At 36.6% G+C, this 5602-nt stretch overlaps 1 non-coding gene across 1 annotated transcript; it reads right to left on the bottom strand.

Moving 5' to 3' along the window:
• Positions 1 to 3374: 3374 nt before the first annotated feature.
• Positions 3375 to 3481, bottom strand: LOC145141664 (small nucleolar RNA R71). Its single transcript, XR_013722858.1, has one exon. It is a non-coding gene; the product is annotated as a small nucleolar RNA R71 (small nucleolar RNA).
• Positions 3482 to 5602: the final 2121 nt, after the last annotated feature.

The raw sequence follows: 5602 nt of genomic DNA, 5'->3' as shown, positions 1-5602 counted from the left end.
GTCGACAATGCTACAAACATGATTTATCTAATTAACTATTAGAAGAACCAACATTTAGTAATAGTTTATCAACTTCACCTACACAAACAACACTTTCATACACACCTTTACAAGGACTAGCTTTGAATATAAAACAACCATTCTTATAAACCAAAATGTCACCATTATCATTATAAAAAAACAACATAAAGTTCATGAAAAGCAATAATGTTTCTTTCCATATTAGGAGAAAAGCAACAATTTAATAAACTAAGATAAACACCACCACCAAGGATGAGCGCATAGTTCCTATTCCTTGCAACAGTTGACTTGTGTCTGTTTCCCATGATTAGGTTGAGCTCACCATGCCTCAACTTCATACTTTGTCTTTGTACCTACATATCAAAGCAAATGTGAGTATTACATCTTGTATCAAGAATCCAAGAGTTAGAAGTAGATGTGATATGGAGTTATATAATAAACATACCTAAGGTGTCAGGCACCTTGAATTTGCCCTTCTTAAGCTCCTTCGGGTATTTAGGGTAACTACGCATCCAGTGTCCCTTTGACTGGCAGTAAAAAAACGGCCTCACTTGGATCAGCTGAATGAGCTATCTCAGTTTGGCTCTTTTTCTTAGGGCCTTGGTAAAATTGTCCAATCTTACCCTTTCCTTTTCCTTTGGGATGAGAAGACCTTTTCCTTTTAGCAGAACCATGATCAATGGCCAATATTAGAGTAGTAGGTTTGGAGTTCTTGGGTTTCTTCATGATTGCCTCAACTGTCTTGAGCATGCCATGCAACTCCATCAAGGTCTTATCAAGGTTGTTCATATTGAAGCTCAAGATGAATTATGAATACGAACTACTAAGCGAGTTCAAGACCATGTCCATGGTCAACTCCTTAGGCAGCTCGTCACCTAGATTCCCAAGTCTGTCCATGTATGACTTCATCTTTTGCACGTGTGCACATACAAAGGCTCCCTCTTTTTGTTTGCATGCCATGATGAACTTGACAATCTTAAATCGTTCTTGCCTAGCTTGCTCTTGGAACATTTCCTCAACCTGCTGATTTATGTCAAAAGCGCCCAAATTTTAAAAGTTCTTCTAGAGACCAGAAGCCATGGTCACTAACATAAGGCAAGTGATATGTGCATATTTAATCATATATTTTGTATACTATCTCAATACTTTTAGCTACAATTATGCTTAATTTGGTACATAAGGTACTTATTATGTTTGAAATTTGTTTTCTAGTAGGAAAGACATGCTCGGGATGAAAGGAAGCAAATGTAGAGATGGAAGCAGGAAAAAGAGGGCTAAGACATTGGAAGCCAAAATAGACAAGATGTATGAAGCCCACGATGTGGGGAATTTAGGCGACGCCATGGGGAGTAGAAGGTTCGCGATATGAGAAGCTAACTTGGAGAATATGCAAGGAACCTAGTTGACACGCCGTGGAGCCCATTCGCCACGACGTGGGAGTCATAATTATGGAAAGTATAAATACTCGATCATTAGGTTGAATTGAGAGACTTCTAGCCGACTTTCTGAGGAGGATTGCGACAAAAACCTTCTGGAAAACCTTGGGAAGATCAAATTCGGTTGGAGCGCAAGAGTTGAAGAGAAGAAATATACATAGATCTATTTAATTTGCTATAATTACTCATGTCTAGTCTTATTTGCATTGATTTTGTGTTTTTTCTGCTATGATGATATGGCTAAAAACCTTATACTTCTGTTTGGTGAAGATGAACCCAAATCTTATGTGTTGATTTCGATTTATGGATGTTTTATGTAGATTTTACTTATGTTTGATAATAAAAACCCTAGCATGTTTTAGTTCTAGTCTTTGAATGCCTTGATATGAGTTTCGTGTAGTAGATGATCATTCTATTTGCATGAACTTCTTTTTCCTAGTGATTTATGATCATTAAATTGCTAGAGCTAGGATTAATCACATCTTAGATTAGGTAATTAAATCTAGTAACTTAAACTGTGTTAGAGAGCATAATTAACCCTAATTTGTGCTTGGTTGCTTGACCAGATCACATGAAAGTAACTATTAGATTTATCATTCATAGTCCAATTTGCGCTTATATAGATTTTGGGTTTAACCTGTGCTTGATCATTGAATGGTAATTCATCAATTGGTACATCTAGATATTTGATAATAATAATTAGTAAATTAATGAATTCGTAATCAGTATAATCCATCCACTAGAAATCAACCATAAGAGAGGGAGAAATTGGAACCGAACAGAAGTACTCTTTAATGTTGAAGTAAAATTGTTTTCTTTGTTTCCTTAGTTGTTAATGAGCTAGTAATTTGAATTAAGTTACTAAACATGCAAAATCAGTAAAACCCCCAATTAAAATTTGTTTTCTTAGTATAATTAAAAGTAGTAATTTTACTAGTTAAATTCCATTCCATGTGTTTGAAACACGACTTACCTAAGCTATTCTATAATCTGACTAGGTGTATTGCCTATAGGTGCGAAAATTAGTTACGTTAGTCAGGTTTATAAATTTAAAAGTTAATAGGTATTTTTGTGCACATCAAGTTTTTGCGCCGTTGGCAAGGAACAACATATTTGATTATTAGTTTAATTTCTTTTAGTTATTCGATCTTTGTGGGGTAAAAACTGTAAAAAGTTACTTTTCACCATTAATTTAGTTTTTTGTTTGCTCAGCAGCTATGCCGTGGGCACTTTTGGCCACGCCGTGGTTACTAAACAAACATATTTCAGTGTAGTTATTTTTATTCGTTTTACGCGTTTTTGTTTTTGTTTCAGTAATTTATGACCAGAGAATCCAAAACTCTAATAGTTCCACCAATTCAGGATCCAGAATCGGCTTTTCACAAGAAGAAAGACAAGAAGATTGGTGAATCAAGCAACACATTTCAATCATACAACGCTGAGCACTTTGAGAAGACTCAAAACAAGAAAGAAGTAGGATACTAGGAAGGTACAGGAAGTGATTTTGAAGATGACATAAAGAGTGAATTTGAAGAGATGGCAGACATTGCGGAGATGACGATGGAAGAGTAAAAGAAAAGGATGCATGATAACGCGTGGGGACGTGTGCAACCAGAAATTCCAGAAAACGCCAATTTCGAACTAAAAGGGCACATTTTGGCCATGTTGAAAGATGTTCCATTTTACGGGAAAGATCATGAAGATGCCTACAAGCATATTGATGAGGTGAACTATATTTCTAATTATGTCAATATTCTCAATATACCTCATGAAATGGTGTTGTTATGGATGTTTCTGGTAACTTTTAGAGGATTGACAAAAGATTGGCTAACGGCACTTCCAACAGGCGCTATCACTACATGGGCTCAACTTCGTGAAGAGTACATTCAACAATTTAGTCCACCATCCAAGGTTGCAAAATTAAAGAAGAATATAGCAAATTTCGAACAACAAATGGGAGAGTCCTTATATGAAGCATGGGAAAGGTACAAAGGTCTTCTTAGAAATTGTTATCAACATGACTTGAACCTTCAATAAGAGGTGTCTATTTTCTATGACGGGGTTAACGTTACAATGAGTCAACTTCTTGATGCTCAAGGACCAATGAACAGGAAGAATCCATCCACGATTAAAGAATTAATTGAAGAGTTCGCGAAACACTCAAAGAGAATACCATAACCCGTGAGAAGATGCTTTAAGAGGTAAAGGTGATGGAGGAAACGAGAACTTGGCTACAATAATGGCTAAACTAGAGAACATGGATCGACGAATGACAAAAATGGATCAATCCATTCATGCCATACGAGTTGGATACAAAAATTGCAATGGGCCTCATTTGACCAAAGCTTGTGATTTAGATGAGAATGGGAATCGAAAGGTCGAAGTATGTTACTAAAGTGGATACAAGTATGATGAGGATTAGAGAAAACAGAAGAAGGAGTGGTTACCTTATCATGAATACAAGAAGAAAAAAAAAGAGATGTTTAGACAAATCGGCTGAGGTTTCTATAAAAAACGAGAAGTTTAGACAAATCCGAGTTCGAGTCGATGCAAGCACGTTTTGCATCCGTTTCTGAAAAAAGGCATGACGCAACTGGCGCTACGATAAGAAACCAACAAGCAGCGATATCGAGCATTGAAACTCAATTGGGTCAATTGACAAAACTCATAAACGGGAGGTTACCTCCTAAAAATCCCGACCCAAAACTACAAACTCATGTTATGGAAATATACACTGAAAAAGAGGGTCATTCTGAAACATTAGTGATCCATGATGGAGTTACCAGACAGCCCAATCCAAAGCTGGAAGAAGAGAACATCAAAGGAAAATCATAATCGAGTTATGCCCAGTCCCCACGCCGTGGCGACCAGGCCACACCGTGGCCACCGAAGGGTGAAAAATCTTCATTTTTAAACCATACCAACCTCCTCTACTATATCCATCTTGAGCCCTCAATAACCCTCTACAGCTAGAACATAAGAAATTCATGGAACAAGTGCTTTCCCTTTCTATTAATGTCCCTTTCCTCATTTCTATGGCTAAGATTCCTAAATTTGCTAAGGATGTATTGACCAATCGAAAAGAGTTAGAAAAAGCATCCACCATTGTGCTTAGTGAATTGTGTTCAGCTGATATCATTGATGATTGCCAATAAAGATGGTAGATCCGGGCCGATTAACTTTGCCCTGTGAATTTTGAAATTCCACTTCAATAAATGGTTTAGCCGATTCACGGGCTAGTATCAATCTAGTGCCATATTGTTTTTATGAAAATCTTGCTCTACCAAAGCTACAAAACACAAGAACGACACTCGAATGGAGGATCACTCAATCATTCACCCACACGAGATTGTTGAAGATTTGTTAGTGAAAGTTGGGAAATTTATTTTTCAAGTTGATTTTGTGGTTTTGGGAATGAAAGAAGACGAAGACCTTCCAATAATATTGGAAGACCATTCTTGAGTACCGCAATAGCCCTCGTAGACAAAGCTCACACTCCGTGTAGAAGACGAAGAAATAACTTTTGAAATGAATCAAGAAATGATTCATGATAAGACATTAGATGAGGTGCTAAGATTAAACAACTTGAAAGGTAAAAGAAAAGAAGAAGTTCCTAACAAGTTAGATGATATAGAAAAATTGATGGAGGAGTAATTGAAAGATTGGGAAAAACCTTAAGTTGAAGAATCAAAACTTACCAAACCAAGAGCTTCAATTCCTATGACCTTTGAAGTATTCACGTTCGCTACACCCAAGGATAAAGTAGAGGAAGAAATTAAAGAAGAAAAGTTTGATTTGGATGATGATGAGGAGATGAGTGAAGAAGAGAATGATAAAGAGAAATACAAGCCAACTTTTGACAAGATGGAAGTGAAAACTAAGGAATGAACACGAAGAGAAGGAACGATACAAATGAAAGGCAAAGGGTTGAAATGAAAACACAAAGAAAGCGCCAATCAAAAGAAGAAGGAAAACTCGAAAAAGGCGTACATACAAAGGGTATAAGCGTACAAAAAGAAATGGAAAGAGCAAAAGGGAAAAAGGGAGATCCCACTCCCAACAACAACAACGTAGAGTGGAAAAGTGTAACACCAGTCAAAATAGGTCAATAGATAATCACATGTGATTATGCCAATCATGTAATG

The sequence above is a fragment of the Lactuca virosa genome, chromosome 9, assembly GCF_052849685.1.
Source record: "Lactuca virosa cultivar CGN04683 chromosome 9, Lactuca_virosa_CGN04683_v6, whole genome shotgun sequence".
NCBI lineage: Eukaryota > Viridiplantae > Streptophyta > Magnoliopsida > Asterales > Asteraceae > Lactuca > Lactuca virosa.
This window is presented reverse-complemented; position numbering and strand designations above follow the sequence as displayed.